General features: G+C 40.6%; 1 protein-coding gene across 1 annotated transcript in view; it reads right to left on the bottom strand.

Moving 5' to 3' along the window:
• Window positions 1-17,015, bottom strand: part of ARID5B (AT-rich interaction domain 5B) — a 174,232-nt gene that overhangs the window by 143,597 nt on the left and 13,620 nt on the right. The window lies entirely within an intron of this gene.

The raw sequence follows: 17,015 nt of genomic DNA, 5'->3' as shown, positions 1-17,015 counted from the left end.
AATGTTCAACAAAGCTCCTCTGAGATACTATTTGAGTGGTTCAACCTTATGCATGAAGACAATGTGCTTTTTGGTGACAAGAGAATCTTCAATAACTCACTTCAGTGGTTTTTCACTGCTAGCTGCCTAGTTGAAAAATAATTTAGAAGATCTACTTGTAATATGATTAGAAAGTGTTCCCCAAATTGGGTAGTGATTCTGATAGCCATTTTTAATGCCAGTTGCCAAAGCCCACTCTGCCTGTCTGACCACTTACTCCGGTGAAAGCTAATTTTTAGGTGCAGTTAATTGCAAAAGTAAAAAGTGAGAACTAGGTGACTAATGGTTAGCCTGTCTCTATATAAATGGTCTAAGTAATCTGGGATTCTTGGAACTCTGACTCACCCCCAAATTCCTATGTTTATGGTACATTTTCCCTTGGCTTATACACAAATATTGAATTTAACTTTTGTCCTAAAAATTAAATAAAACTGTGATGTAATCCCAAAAGAAATACTTCATAAATGTTATGTGCTTCCCACTGAAAGAAACTTACACATTCTCATGTTTCTTAAAAACTTTGTAAGCTGAGAAATGAACTGATTTTTTTCTTTTAATACATATGGGTAAGAGGAGAGAGGGTGAGCAAAGAGAAAGTCTTTGAATCTAAGAAAAGTAGTTGAAACTTAAGTTTCTCGTATGGATCATAAATTTGAATTTTAAGCATCTCTAATTGCTTCCAGGGAACAACCAACTTCTCTGACTCAGAATTAATCCAGCAAGATATTTAATAGATATCCATCCATGGAGTGAAGGAGGGCCTCTCTTACTGAAGATTCTTTGGAAAAGGCTTAAGAAGATCATCTCACTGGGTTTTAAGTTAAATTATTTGAAGCATTTGACATTTCAACTTGAACTGACTTCTTTCATTTCTTTTACTTCACATTTCTGAAGAAAGCTTAGCTGTGAAAACCCCTAAGCTTACAAAATCTTAGAAATATTTTTGACAAACAACAACAGGAAGATGTCTCTAAGCTATTAAACAAAAGGAATTCACAAGTGATTTTGGCTAATTTTGCTGTTAAACATGACTCTTTCCTCCTTCTCCTCCCCCACCTACACACACACACACACACACACACACGCACACACGTACTACACATGCAACTCCAAAGCAAACAAAAAAGGGTTTATTAAGATAAGCTTCACACAATAAGAAACCCTGGATTTAGTTTTTAAAAATGTTTTAAGGTAGGATCTAAAATTTCACTTTTCCTCATCCAGTTCCAAGCTGCTTCTGAGAACAAAGTTTGTCAGGCAGCAGCAAAATAAATACTCTATCAAAAATGAAAAGTAAAACTTTCGTAATGGAGTCCTTTCTCTTATCATGATTAAATATGGACTTCCACTGAATGGGACCCAAAGTGGAAACTGTTTTTATCCTCTGCTCAAGAAAAAAAAAAAAATCAGTACTTTATAAACAATGGAGCACATTACAAAGTACCATTTCAACGGATGATTTCACTCAGATTCACTACACCATCCTCTTGAAATAAAAGATCTGTCGTTGTCACGCATTTTATAGCTATTACATGGTGATTATTAAATGTCAGAATGAAAATTCAGGCTGGGTATGGTTTCAAAGCATATGGGAACAGCTTCTGGACAGGGCACACAAGAAATCAAGTTTAGAATATACTGGAAAATAATTATCATGTATATAAGTCTCAATATTAGCAAAGATGGAATTTGGCAACAATGTTACCAAATATGGTTCCTCAGAAGAGGCCAGTTTGGAGATGAGTGTTATTTTCAAATAGCTCTAACTATGATCAAATGATTATCATTTCAATTACCAGTTGCTTCAGATCTTTTCCAAGAAATGGCATGACTAGCTCTGGCTGGCTTACAGCGCCCGCCAAACAAATAGTTTATTAACCAAGAGAAAATACAATCCTTATGATGTCACTGATGAATAAACCCATCTTTCAAGATTCAGTCTATAGATTTTGTCCTTCCTCCCTTTCTCTTTCTCAGGAACAGACTTCATGAATATACACACATATATAAAAACAAATGCAGGAATTCACATAAACACGCATAAGCCATAAACCCAAGTTTGGATTAATTGTGCAACCACCAGTATGTTTTACTGTGGATTCACAGAGAAACTGGCCCTGCAACATTGTCAAATGCCAGGATTTAGAAGGAAATCTGATAAGCGGAGGAGGGGGAAGCAACAAACCAACCCAAAAAAAACAAAACAGCTAACATATATATAGAAAATGTCTCAGGAAACATTGCTTTGTACACACAATGGCATAAATCACATGTTCGTATTTACTATTCCGGGCAAGCATTGACTAAAGTTCCTAATACTCGCCGTTCTCGGGCAAGCCTCTATGTCTAAGAAAAGAATTTCAATAAGCTCATCTCATGATTACATTAGCTCTCTGCAAACCAAGAATTAGCACTGGATAAATATTGCTGATTTTCTCTAATACAACACAAAAGGAACACAAAGGAATACACTTTGTTATTCTCATAATGTACCTTGGCTATTCAATTAACCCAGCTCCCAATCAATATTTATGGAGGCTGCGTCGAGACGCTACCGAAGTCCAGATCCCCTGTCGCCATTGTTTGAAGTGGCTTGTTTCTGTCATTTGGATTTTGTGTGTACCACTGTATAAAAACAGCTTATTCCATCATGGAATCCTCTCTGTCAGAGAGGAGAGTATCTAGGCGTGAAGTCACAAATGAGCCTGTTTGTGTATTGTTGGCCTCCCCACGTGTTCAAAAAAGTGGGCAACTTCCCAGTAGGTCTCTGGACTTCCATCTTTCCATAAAATAAAATAAAAACAAAACGGTAAAAAAATAAATAAATAAAATGCAAAAGAGCTGCCAAAACAAAAACAATAAACAGCTGAAAGTGGGTGCTTTCTTTAGAGAAGATGTGAGATCTCTAGTTTACTGGTGACCCCATCACTCTCTACTGTCTTACAGCCAGTCCACTTTTCCCTTACCTGCCTGGCCCCTGGGCAGCCGGCCAGCAGTTAAGCTTGCGCACCCTGACGTAGTCCACCTCTTTCATTTTATTGACAAAGATGGTGAGGTTCAGTGACATAGCCTCCTACCAACTTCCGATAGAACTTGGACAAGACTTCAGGTCCCCTATCTGCCAACATAGCATTCATCCTGGACTCCGGAGTCTCTGCCTGGGTTTGATCCTAGGCCTGCAATTTATTCACTGGGAACACCAGGAAACTTATTTAACCTCCTTGTGCTTCTATGTTGTTGTTGTGTTTTTTTTTTTTTAATGTACTGAAAAAAAAAAAGGACAATAATACTCTACCTCTTAAGGTAATTGCGAGGATTTAAATGGGCTTACATAAATGCAGTGGGATGTTGGAGTCAGCCACATTTTCATTGTCATAAGTCCTCTGCACTGGTGTTTTCCAAAGTGTGCCATGCAGAGATGAGTTTAGATGGTTCAGGGGTAAACTTTTTTTTTTTTTTTTTTTATAAGTTACTCATTGCTTATTTATTTTTGTGGTTACTTTCCATTTATGGGAAAGTGGTACTGGTTTTCCATTTATAGGAGATTTAGAAAGTTTCCTCTTGAAATAAATGTAAGTTAAAAAAAATAGGTTGATTTCAACAAAACCATTAAGTAAACACAGGACATGTGAGTATGGCAAAAAAATAAAATAAAAGAGAAGATGCTATGAAAATGACTGAAATTTGGGACAGTGTATTATGTCAGTGGTTCTCAAAGCGTAGTCCAGGAACCCTGGGGAATCCCCAAGACTATTTCAGGTGGTCCGTACAAGCAAAACAAAGATCATAATAATACTAAGACATTATTTGCTTCTTTCAGTCTTATTTTCTTTCAAGTGTAGAGTGGGGTTTTCCAGAGACTATATGACATATGGTAAGGCAGGAGAGTAAATGCAGAAGCAGATACGAGAATCCAGCTGCCTCTCTCAAGCTAGACACTAAAGAGTTTATAAAAATGTAAAACAATGCCACTGTTTTTACTAATTCTTTGTTTTTCAAAATATGGTTAATTTTCATAAAAATGTGGCACTTATATAATAGGTTTATATTACTATTTTTATTTTTTAAATTAACTTACAGTAAAATTTCCTGTTTTGATGTACAGCTCTATGAGTTTTAACACATGGCAACCGCTGATCTGTTCTTGCTATTGTGTTCTCTTTTCCAAATGTCATATAAATTGAATCATACCATCTGAAATCTTTTGAGACTGCTTCTTTCACTCAGCATAACGCCTTTGAGATCCATCCATGTTGCAGATGTATCAACAGCCTGATTCCTTTTCACTGCTGAGTAGTATCTCCTGTGACGTGGATGTGTCACAAAATTGTTTATCCATTCACCCACTGAGGGACGCTGGGTTGTTTTCAACTCTGGTGACTACAACTAGAGCTGCTGTAAACATTCACATGAAGGTTTTTTTGTGAACATACATTTTTAATTCACTAGAACAAATCCTCAGGAGAGGGACTGCTGGGTAAGTGTAGATCTAATGTTCTAGTCGGTTTTCCAGAGTGGCTGGACCATTTTGTACTCCTACCAGGAAATAGATGAGCATTCCAGTTGTTTCTCTTCCTTGTCAGTACTCGATACCATCTTTGTTAATTAACTTATTATGGCCTACTCTAAATATGTGTGGAGTGGCTTATCATGTTTTAATTTTCATTTCCCTAATGACTAATGATGTCGAACATCTTTTCAGGTGTTACTTTTTCATCCATATATCCTTTATGGTGAAGCACATGTTGAAGTCTTTGGCTTATTTCTCAAATTGGACTGTTTGTTTTCTTAACATTGCATTTTCTTGTATCTACTGGTCTTTTGTCAGATGTGTGATTTGGAGTATTTTCTTCCGTTCTGTGGCTGTCTTTTCATTCTCTTAACAGTGTCTTCAAAGGTTTTAAATTTTGATCAAGTCCAGTTTGATCAGGTTGTTTCTTCTTTGAATCGTGGCTTTGCTGTTGCACCTATGAGCTCTTTGCCTAATCCCAGGTCACAAAGAGTTTCTCCTATGTTTCCTTCCCAAAGTTGTAGAGTTTTATATTTAGAAATATGATCTATTTTGGCTTAATCTTGTATAATGTTTGAGATTCAGCTTGACATTCATTTTTTCTACATATGGATGTCGTATTATTTTTATTTTTAAATGAATTACCAAGTACTTTAAGTTACTTCTCATTTTTAATTTATTTTTTAAATTTTTAAAAAGATTTTTATTTATTTATTCATGAGAGACACGCAGAGAGAGACAGAGACATAGGTAAAGGGAGAGGCAGGCTCCCTGTGGGGGGCCTGATGCAGGATGAGATCCCAGAACCCTGGGATCACAACCTGAGCCAAAGGCAGATGCTCAACCACTGAGCCACTCAGGTGCCCTTCATTTTTAATTTGTAATGCAGTAAATATCAATAGATATAAGTCTCATAAACTAAAGCTCCTCGGCGTCCTTGATAATTTGGATATAAAGGGTCTTGAGTTCAAAACCTTTGACAATGTTGTATTATATCATGAACCCAAGACCTTTCCTCATTCTTTGTTTCCTTTGATTTCTTAGTGGCATTTGATAAAGAACAACCCTTCCTTCGACAAAACTCTCCCTCTTGTTAAGAACTGTGAAGAGTGTGAGATTTTACTCTACTTTCAAACTTACAAGTTGGCCTGCCACAGTTCTACAGATGCTGGCAGAGGACAGAAGACTCCTGGTCAGAGACAAAGAATGGTTTATTGCTCACAGCAACAGCTGCAGTGAAATACCATGTTTGTGTTGTTTCTTTAATACCTAATTGTCAAAATGGGATACAAAGAGGGTGAGATGACACGTGAACATGCAGTGGGGTGCATTACAGGATAGGACCCTGAGTGTAGAGAACCCAAATCTTTAATACTGATCAATAATCATGCCTACTCTTTGTTCCATAGAAAGACACTAGCTCTGTCTTCCAAAGCTGTTCACTATATAGGCATCCTTGAAAAGATAGCCCAGAACAGGAAATCAGTGGCTCTGCTCACAAGATGTGCAAAAACTCAATGGATCCATGAAGAACACCCACCCAACACCTACCACCTCTATATTTCTTTGCTTCATTCAATTTCTCTTCTTCGTTATTCCATCTCCCTACTGGGAAAATGTAGGTAACATAGATCCTTAGATATGGTCTGGGTCCAGATCCTCTTTCTCTGAATATTACTCTTTGAGGAAATCATTTTCCATGGGAATTCCAGTATTCACCCTTTAACTACATTCTACAGTTTGGTTCCAAAAATTCATCTAGACTCTAGTCCCATATTGTCAATTTGATGTCTCAGAATCAACTCACACCTAGTGGAACTGCACAGCCCATTTGGCTGATCGTAAGAAAAGATCTTAGACAACACAAGGGAAATTTAAATCCCCCAACTGTGGCTAGCTTTCCCCCAAAATCTATTCTTCCTTTCTTCTTTAGTAATAAACTGCTAATTTGCTGCACACAGAATAAAGACACCATTTCCCCTGCTCCTCTTATAGCTAGTTTCAGTCATGTGACCAAGTTCTTACAAAAAAAAAAAAAAGTATGAGTAATAGTGGTGTGTGCAACTTCCAGGTCATGGCCTTAAAGGGAATGGATATACCTTTGGAACATACACATGAGGACAAATCTCTTAGGAGAAAAAAAACAGAGGAGTTGGCTCTCTAGGCAATCTCATGCAGCAGAACCACCATACCATCCCTGAACCATATACCTGTAGGTGGTGACACAAGTGAGGTTTTGAACTCCCAACTTACTTAAACATTTTAATTCTGGGTCTCTCTTGCACACAGATAAACCTTTATCATGATAAATATATCATTCCTCAGGAGAGAGAACATGAACACAACCTTCCTTATAACATCATGTGGTAACTAGTAACCAATCATTGCTTAGGATAGCTATATTCAGGGATGCCTACATGGCTCAGTCAGTTAAGCACCCAACCCAGCCTAGGTCATGATCTTAGGGTCAGGGGATCAAGTCCCTCGTTGGGCTCGATGCTCAGCATGGAGTCTACTTGTTCCTCTCCCTCTGCTCCTCCTCTGCTTGCTCTCTTTCCTCCAATAAATAAATAAATAAATAAATAAATAAATAAATAAATAAATAAAATCTTTTAAAAGGATAACTATATTCAGCTATGTTAATGAAGCCCAAAGATTATGAACACATAGATGTAATATCAAAGGGTTTGGCAGGAGGAGGACTGAATGAGAACAGGAAAACACAGCATATTCATCTCAATCTTCCCCAAACATCCTAGATTTTTAAAATATTCTTTGTAGCAACCAAAATGTGATAAATGTTGGAAACACAAACATGACAACAGGTGATATGTTAGCTAAATAAATAGTGAAACCAAAATAATAGTCCAATTGGTTCCACAAGAGTGGGATATTTTCATCTAGATAGAAACTAAAAATGAAAAAAAAAAAAAAAAAGAAGCCCAAAACCCTCTATTAAATGCTATCATTTAGAAAGACCAGTGCAAGCACATCAGCTTGTGCACTAACCACCGTGGTAGGCAGATGTGCCCATGGTGTGCAAAGGTAAGACAGTGCCACCAATGGGCCTGGCTGGGTTGGCCACTCGCATGCTTTCAAACCCTGTCCAGATGACTGCTATTCTAGGCACCTTCATTTGGCTGATCACTCTCCCTGTTAGATGTTGGTGTGCTCCACTAACAGGATTCCTACAGAATGAGTATAAAGGTTTCATTACAGGCACATGGTTGCCAGTCAGAGTCCAACAAAGTCAGGGAGGACAGAATGGTGATATGGGTCAACAAGATGAAGTTTTCACTGGCTGGCCATGAAATGAGAAAAATAAAGACAATGCCATGAGCATTTCGTGAAGCTCCATTTGCTAGATTTCAGGGATGATCTTTGCACCAGTTAGCATCCCAGCAGGAAACAGATGGAATACTTGTGTAATGAAAATCCAAGGAAGATTTTATAAAGGCTCTAATGATAAAATTATTGATAGGATGTAAAGGAACCACAAGAGATGGATAGTACACGAACTTGGGCTGAGCGCAGGTTGGTTATCATCACTTCCAGGCCAAAAGGTCAAAGCCAAGGAACCAGTGGTTACCAGAAGAGAGGAAACCCTTCTATCGGTGGCGGTGACTCTTCCTTAGAGGGACACCAAAGTCCGGAGGAACCTCACAGGAAAGAACAGGGGATAAATACTTGCCTTCACCCTCCTTCCTACCCTCATCTTGCAGGGCACCTCTATGCTATGGCTGAACCCCACTGGAAGCCACAGGGCCAGGAGCTGTGTCGATGGAGCAAACCAGTGAAACAGTCAGAGGGCAGAGAGAAGGGAGCAGGGCTGCTCTAGCGGGGCCCCTGCACACTCTTCCCATTTAAGACTTCATTCTTCCTCCTTTCATCTGGTGTAATAATATCCATTTTTCCTCAGAAATAAAGATGGCAATAGACGATAGTAGTTGTTTTTTAACGTCCTGAGTAGACAAAATAAAATGATATCAACACTAAGTTGGTCCCTGAACTGGGAATTACTGTTCTTATTACATGTGACATAATGGTAAATCTTTATTAGGCACCACTATTTCATGCTGAATTGCATAATTCTGTGTTCTACAGGAAACACCCACACCGCTGAAACTTTTCAGTGGCAGGTACCCTTGCTTAATTTCTACCTCTCCTGGACTTCCCAAAGAGCTAAGGACTGTGCTGTGCCTAAAGCACACAAAACTACTTATTTTAACAGTATGCCATCTCTGGCTGTTCCATGTTGGGAGAAACTAAGAGACACTCAGAAAGCACTGGCTTCCAAGTCTGCCTAACCCAGATGCAGCTCTACTAGGTTTAATGTCCATATTTATCTTGGGACATGATATCATCTTGCCCAGGTCTCATCTAAAAAATGGGGTGGGGGTGGGGTGCCTGGCTGGCTCAGTCAGTGGATCATGTGACTTTTGATTTCAGTCAGGGTTGTGAGTTCCAGCTCACGACCCTGGACATAGAGATCACTTTAAAAAAATGGGGGGGAAATAAGATTAAAAAAACCCTTGCCTCCTTGGGCAGTCAGGATGTTGAAGCAATCAGAGTACAATGGTCAACACAGAGAAGGCACCCAAGAAACAACGGCTATTACTATTACTACATCACATCATTTTAACTGAAGATGAGGGAGTGAAGGTGACGAGTATCCAGATGCCACCCATGAGTAGCTGTGTGTATTCCTAACGCTTCTTAATTCTTTGTCTGGGAACAATGATACCTGTAGTTACTGCTAGGTACCTCCAAGGGGGAAGCTGGGCCAGAAAGCAGTCACTAATTGTCTGGGTTCCTAAGTCATTTCCCTCAGTCCTTGAAGAAAGAGCAGTGGAAAACTCTGAGATGTTTTACTTTACCTAGACACTAATCCATGAATTTAACAGACACGCTTTTATCTGATCTCTCCAAGGACCCTCTGAGGTAGGTGCTCTCAGGCCCATTTTAGAGATGAGAAAACTGAGGTGAAACCAGAAGCCAGATTTGGTAACACCCTCATCTCATTGGCAGATTAGTCTCTGTGGTCTTTTCAGTACAACACTCCATGCTACTCCCACCCTAGGATAAGGGAACTCTGCCCTAACAGTGTCTTGGGGGCTGGGGGTGGGTGGGATTTAAGGTCATTCTGCAGCCAAAGGGATTTTAATTTTTGATTTGTATTGTGGTTTTGTCCCCAAAGTAAGATTACAGGAATTGCCGTTCATGTGCTTTTTAAAAATGTGAAGAATTTTCTGTTGTCCGAGTGATGAAGATATCCTCTCAAGTATGCGCTAAGGTTTAATTTGACTCCCTGAACATGATGAAATGGATTTGCCATGGAGCCTCATTAGTGTATTGGGTTCCAATTTCCCAAGCCAGCCCCTTCTCTCTCAACCTCCTCCCTCCCTCCCTGCAGACGTTTGGGTGAAGCTTGTGGCTCAATGAACTTTGGAAATCCATCCTGGCACAATTAGAGGGAGTAAGCAAACAGAAGACTGCTCTGAGGTGTGATTTGTCAGATGTAATGCGACCATCCTTCACGGCATAGCCAAAGGCATTTGCGTATCAAACAAGTAATTCAAAAATCCTAAATATTTTATGGTCCTAAATACATTTTTAATACAGGCTAATCTAAAACCTGTTAGGCTGCAGCCTGCTCCCCTGACCAGAAGCCCATCTCTAAAGAAAGCCCAGAAACATCCTCTCATTAATTCCCTGTTTCATATCTTTCCTTTCAGATTGACCATGGATGAGCCTTTTTTTCCTCCCTGAGATTAAAAACTGTCTACACAGAAAGCAAGATACATCCCAGCGTCCTAGATATTTCCTCCCTAAACAGGCAAGTATTTGATATATACTGAAAGACGCGTTAATGGTGGAGCCCGCCCACCTTCCCTTTGGCCAAATTAATAGGGTCTTAACTCCACAGCCTAGGTTTTTTTTTTAACTACCTACAGGTTGCTATAATAAAAACTAGCTTGGCACCCATATTCTTAGCTGTGGCCATTAAAACATAAGCAAAAGAAGATAAATGAGCCCAATTCGAGTGTTAAAGTTCAGTTGAGAACATTCTATAAAAGCAAAAACAGTAACAATAAAACCCAAACTCAACTTCTACCCAACACGGATGATCTATTACGCTGAACAACTCCAAACCATTCCTTTGACATCTTCTGATCTTTTTTTACCCAGTTTTATAGGCACATTACCTCCTGCCCAGGTACACAGTTCAGCAGAACCTACACACCATAAGGACCCTAAAAGGAAGAAGACTCTTTGCCTCTGTTGGTATATGAAAACCATATTATTCAGGGCTGTCTGAATTATTCAGGGCTATTGGGGATCTGGCACGGAGTCCTAAAATACTGCTGTCATTAATGAGAAGAGCAGTCTTCACAGAACATCACCAAAAGCCTCATGCCTATTTAGAATGCTTTAATGTAGAAACCAAGTAAGTCTTCCTGTTTTGTGTAGCCTCCATTTAAACATAAACATATGATTTAGACATGCTCCCTCTTGTTAAACATTTTTTCTTGTTCTGTTCACTTAGCATAGTTCCCATTATTATCCTTACGTGTACTATGGCGGTGGAATAATTTGAGGCCCACAGCTTTATTTAATAATGTAATTATCCTATATTGGATTACTTAAAGGGGCTTTGTATTTTTAAGTTCTGGTTTTTCCTATACTGGTGATATGCTCTGCCGTGGTAAATGATTCAGGCTTCAATCAAAAGCTCTAAACTCAGTGAAAAATATTGAGTGTTTTTGAATAAGCCAGGATTAATGCAAAAGCCAATTTGCAACCACAGTTGGTGACCTTTCTACTCCTGTTCAAAGACTGTGGTGTGCAGGCTGGCACAGGGGACAGACCCAAGCAACTCCAACAGCCTGATTCCAACTCTTCTGACACCTCAGGGAGGTTGTATAAACCAGAGTACAAAGCCCCAGGTCTCTTCAAGGTAAGCTTTCTGAAAGCAGGGCTGAAACTTGCATGGCCTTCCATGCCTTCCAGTATCTGGTATATTCCCACATGGAGCTTAAAGAATGAGTGAGTGAATGAATGAACAAATGGATGGATGGATAGATGGATGATGGATGGACAAATGAATGAACACATGTCCTTCTGGACATTCTGACAAAACAGGTGCAGGAGGGAATACAGAAGGAACCATCTTTAATGCATTCATGGGAGCATTCACATGCTGAGCGACATCCAGTGTTATTGTCAGGAGCGATTTTTTTCCCTAATTCAACTCAATCTGATCCAGTTGACCTGTATTGACTGTGCTCTGTGCCAAGCACTGGGCTGAGAGATAAGGATGCCTAAGACACTGGTGCTGCCCCTTCAAAAATGCATGGTGCTCGCAGCCTCCTATTCTCAGCTAGGAAATGAAGGCTCCTCTCTTTTTAGTCCTTTGCCAGAGAATCCATTCACTCTTCCCTTCTTGATGTTCTGAGCATCTACTCTAAGCTGTGCTAGGTGCTAGGGTAGCTGGGAGAGAAACCCCTGAATCATGGCTGCCTGTCTGGGGTTGGTGGTCGGGGTGGGGGGAGTTGGGTAGACAATCAACAATAGCCCTCAGCTAAATATGATTTATATAATGAGAAACTGTCATAAGTGATTTCATTCATTCCACAAATATGTAAGGAGCACCAATTATATGTCAGGCATTGGGGTTACAGTCAGAAATAAAACAGACCAAAATCCCTATCTTCTTGGAGCCTACCGTCATTCAGTGCAGTGTGTAGCGTATGTATGGGGTGTGTACATTAGGGGAGAGTGGGGTGGGGCAGAGAAGCCACGTAATAAACAAAAGCAGAAGGAAAAGAACTAGAAGAGGCAATCATGGAAGACTGGGGTGTTACTGGGGATGAGTTCAAAATCGAGTGGTTGGAGAAGACTCTCTGCTATTACCCTAAGGAACAGAAGGAGCTAGCAAGGTGAGGACAGGAGGGGAGGAGGGGGAAAAAGAATACAGAACACGCATGCAGAGAAAACAGAGGATACACAGGCACAATGTCAAACTCAAGGTTAAACACACACACACACACACACACACACGCACGCACGCACCATGGTGCATGTCTTATAGCTGATGCATGCTTCTAAATCCGAATCCAGATTCCTTTTCTCTACGTTTCCTGTGGGTTGAACATGGAAGCTACCCTAGAAATCAACTTCCATTGTTAAAAATGGACCAAAATTTGCTCAATGTCATCTTTTCTTCAAACTTTTATGCCTACACATGTATGCTTTGAACAGCTTGTTAAAAACCAGGTTATATCTTCCCAGAAAGAGAAATAGATAAGTTTTCCTGTGAAATAGCTGATTTCCACAGACTTTAAAAGGTAGAAGGCCAGCTGCTCTCTGACATATGCACACGGTTGGTGGGTAGCTAGGACATGCTCATCTCCTGTAGACGCACTCGTCAGAAACACAATCCAGGACAACAGTCCCTTTCATTTGAACGTTTAGGTCTTTACATGGACATATACCAATCTGATTTATTGCCCCTCCTCAACCACTGTGCATGAAACATACTTGTTTTCTTATAGATTAAGGAGCCTGTTTAATTATATCAGGTATAGGGTCCTCCTTCCCCTTCTCTCTGCAGCCTTATACCAGAACCAATGCCCTTTCCAGCAAAACTCTCCAAATTCACTGATCAAGATGTTAGGTTTAAGAAAGACCCAATATGGCTTGTTGACATGCTCTAAGACTATCAAATCTTTAAAAGATTAAAGCAATCTGCTGTCTACCATGTACGTCTCCTATAATTAAACGCCCAGAAGAGCGAAGAGGTATTTGGAAGGAACCACCCAAGGAGAATACGTAACAACAAAAGGAGAGAGAGAGAGAGAGAAAAAAAAAAAAAGGAGCAAAGAGAGGGTAAAAAGAGTATCATTCAACCCTCATCAGACTAGCCTTACACTAAAGTGGCTGGCTCCATTGCTGACTGCTAATATGGCTCCCCTCAATGCCCACCTCCTCATATTAATGCCCTTGGGTAATACTCTCCCCTTGAGTGTGGGTTGCACATCAGCCAACAAACAGAATTAGGCAAATGTATGTCATTTCTGAGATTAGGTTACAAAAGGTCTGTGGCTTCTGTCTCTCTCACACACTGTGAGGGAAGTCAGCCACCACACTGGAAACTGGCCCATGGAGAAACCACAGCGAGGGATTGAGGGAGGCCCCGGCCACTAGCCAGAAGGAAGGAGACCCTCAGTCCAACAGCCCTGGAGGACCTGTGGCCTGCCAACAGGCAAGTGAGTCCACCTAGAAGTAGATTCTACCCAAGTGAACTTTGAAATGACCATAGCTGAGGAGGGCACCGTGGCTGCAACTTGGAGAAACCCTAAGCCAGAGGCACCCCACTAAGCCTTACCCACACTCCTAGCCCACAGAAACAGTAATAAATGTGGTCTGAAGACACAAATTGCGGGACAACTTGTTATACAATAGATAACTAAATATATTCATCTTTAATATGGGATACATGTACACATTTTTGTATGATAATGAAATGAAGTCTATAAAAGAAGGTGCTAAATACCAGTTTCAACTACGCTTGAAAATTAGCCGAATTTCCGTTGATAAGTGGAAAAACGCTTCCTGCAACTGCCTAAATCCAGAAACAACTGCCTATAGAAGAGAACTTTTCTTTTTTGGGCGGGTGAGGACCAACAAAAATTTCCAAGAACACTATTTAACAATATGAGCATACGTTCCTGGATGAAAGGGCAAAGTAAAAGACATTCTTGCCAAGTAAGGGTAACTTTATGTTTTCTCTCCTTGAAGCAACTAAAGCAAAAGGAGCCGATATTACTCATCTCTTTGCCCCCAAAGTACCCCGGATATACTAATAAATATGGGTTGAATTGAATTGAATAAAAATTTGCAGCCAAAAGGCCTATGTTTAAAAATAGAAATGTTTTTCAAGAGCAGTATTGTATTACATCCTTAGCTACCAGAGAAGAAGCCCAAGCCTTGTGTCTCTCTTTTCCTCCTCCCACCTTTTCCAGATTCATCTTTGGAAAGCCCTTGGCACAGCTGACCAGTCAGAATTGTGTTGCTTATGAACACAATTTCGGGCCCTGTAGATACACAATCCTCCAATCTTCATGGCCAAGATCAAGATGTGGCTTCTCTTTGCTTAAAAAGAGAAACAAACAAGCAAATAAAAAGGGCAGAAAATTGCCTTTAAAAATTAAAGCCAAAAAAAAAAATTAAGGCAACTGAGATATCTCAATATTCTGACATGCTGAGAATGTTTTCACTCCACTGCTTCGAGGGGTCATTTAAGGAATTCGGGGGGTCAGGAGTGATTTGAACACCTGCTTGGCTGTCTATTGAATTACTGATCTATAACATCAAAAATGTGGAGTGAGAAACAGGACCTATAACTGGAAAGAAAAAAACCAGAGCCTGTTGATAATTTTAAAAGACACTACCATTTATGTGATTCATATAATTTGCATTAGGAAAAACATCTTCAGCCTTTTTACTAGATCCTTCTTTTTGCCTGCCCAGATAGTTGGGGATGCATATTTTACAACCCAATGCATTGTTGCTGAACGCACATTCAGCTCCCAGGAGCACAAAACACAATTAGACTATTATGGAGAATATTCACAAGAAACAGAATGGAACAGATTATTTCACTTAAGACACACAGAATTCAATTATTTTCTGTATTTATAACCCATGTACACTCGATTTTGGAATAATTTGGTGAGGAGACTGAGTACTACAGCAGTGTTTTCATCTGAATTCAGTAATCTGATATACACTGTGGGATTAACCCAAAGCAAAAGGATTTAATGGCCCAGCAGGCAGTCTCTATTTTGAAGATCCTTCGTCTGAGATCCCCCAGCCATTTTGGCTGGGACCCCTTCCCTTCCCTTTGCATCCTTTGCTGATGGTTTTTTGCTTTTTAAAAGAACCTGCCCTTGTACATCTTCAAGATACGTGCAAAATACACTCCCTACCACCACCACCAACAGAGGAGGAGGGAGAGGCAGCATCCATCTCGGGGGGGTCAAACACGTTTTTTAGATCGGGGGTGGGGTGGGGTGGGGTGGTAAGAATAGGAAATTGGAGAGGCTTTTTTTAAACAGCGGGAAAGTGAGGGAGACGATTTTAAATAAATTCAATGTTGTGCACATTCAGCAGATCAACCCCAGTTTCCTTGTAGCACAAGGTGTGGGGGGGCAGAACCTGAGAAGCAGGTTTGCACTTTCTTTGGCGTACCAAGATGGAACATCTGGAAGGCAGATTTTGTCTCTTGATGCCATCATCCTCCCATCTCACCCTATGTTGTTGTGGATGATGGGGAAGACGCCCCCCTCAAGGTCCTTTAAGGCCTAAATAGTACAGATCAGAACAGAGACTTGACCAGAAACCCCAAACATGGATCAAAAACTCTGCACCTAGCCAGAAAAGCCTCGGGACAGACGGGAAGCCAGGAAGTTAAAACTCTATTCAAATTAAGTTTTTTTAGTTACCATTTTTCGAACAATAGTTAATAGTCCAACTACTCAGCCAATCCATTACTTAAGGAGCTACTAACAGTCTAGCACCTGACATACTTCATTGAGACAATAACGTTATGATTTGGCCCCTGACCAGGAAGGATCGATAACTAGCATCTGCTAAAGGCCTAGGACGCCAGGCCAGGGTTTGGAGCTCTGTGCCCATATAAATTTCATTGGATATTCACGGCCCTGCAAGATGAACCCATTTTACAGGTAAAGAAACTGAGATCCCAACAAGATTAAGTAAGCAGACCAAGATGACCTCTAGCTACTAACTGGCAGAGTATATATGCCCATTTGGTTTTCTCAAGCTTCTAGACTAAGAGTTTATATTTCTACCGGAAAGATAAAATGCACAGGTGAAATTACTAATCAGCATTGCCTTCAGATTCAAGACAAGCCTGACCTGCTAGATCCCCTAAAGTCTGGCCTCAGTGGACCTTATTTTCCACTAAATCCCTGCCCTCTCACCCAGAGCCGACCATAGCCAATATTGTCGTGTCCTTCCTCTCTATCTGCCTATGGCTTCTTCTGTCAAGGATGAATGTCCTCCTCTGTCCCCCTCATTCCTCAGAACACCCCATCCATGAGAGTTAGTGATCTTCTAGCCTCTCCCAAGCTTCCCTTCCCCAGGTGTCCTGCAGCACGACCACAGGCCATGTTCCCACTCGCGCACGCTTCCTTCTGCATCTCAGGTCCTGTGCCTTCAGGCCTAACTGCGGGCCCCCGGACAGAGCCCTGCTGTCTCAGCACAGCCATTCCTGTTGTCCCTCCAGACCTGTGGAACTCTGGCTCGAGAGAAGGGAGAAGGCTTTGCCTACTTGGCATTGCCCTTCTCATTTCTTTGCTGTCCCTTTAGGACCAATAGCTTTATTTGCAGAAAATGGGCCAAATACAAGAGCGGTTTAAGGATGGAATAGTCCAAAGCT

The sequence above is a fragment of the Canis lupus genome, chromosome 4, assembly GCF_011100685.1.
Source record: "Canis lupus familiaris isolate Mischka breed German Shepherd chromosome 4, alternate assembly UU_Cfam_GSD_1.0, whole genome shotgun sequence".
NCBI classification, from domain to species: Eukaryota; Metazoa; Chordata; class Mammalia; order Carnivora; family Canidae; genus Canis; species Canis lupus.
Note: the sequence above shows the minus strand (reverse complement) of the source record. Positions and strands in the feature narration are given on the sequence as shown.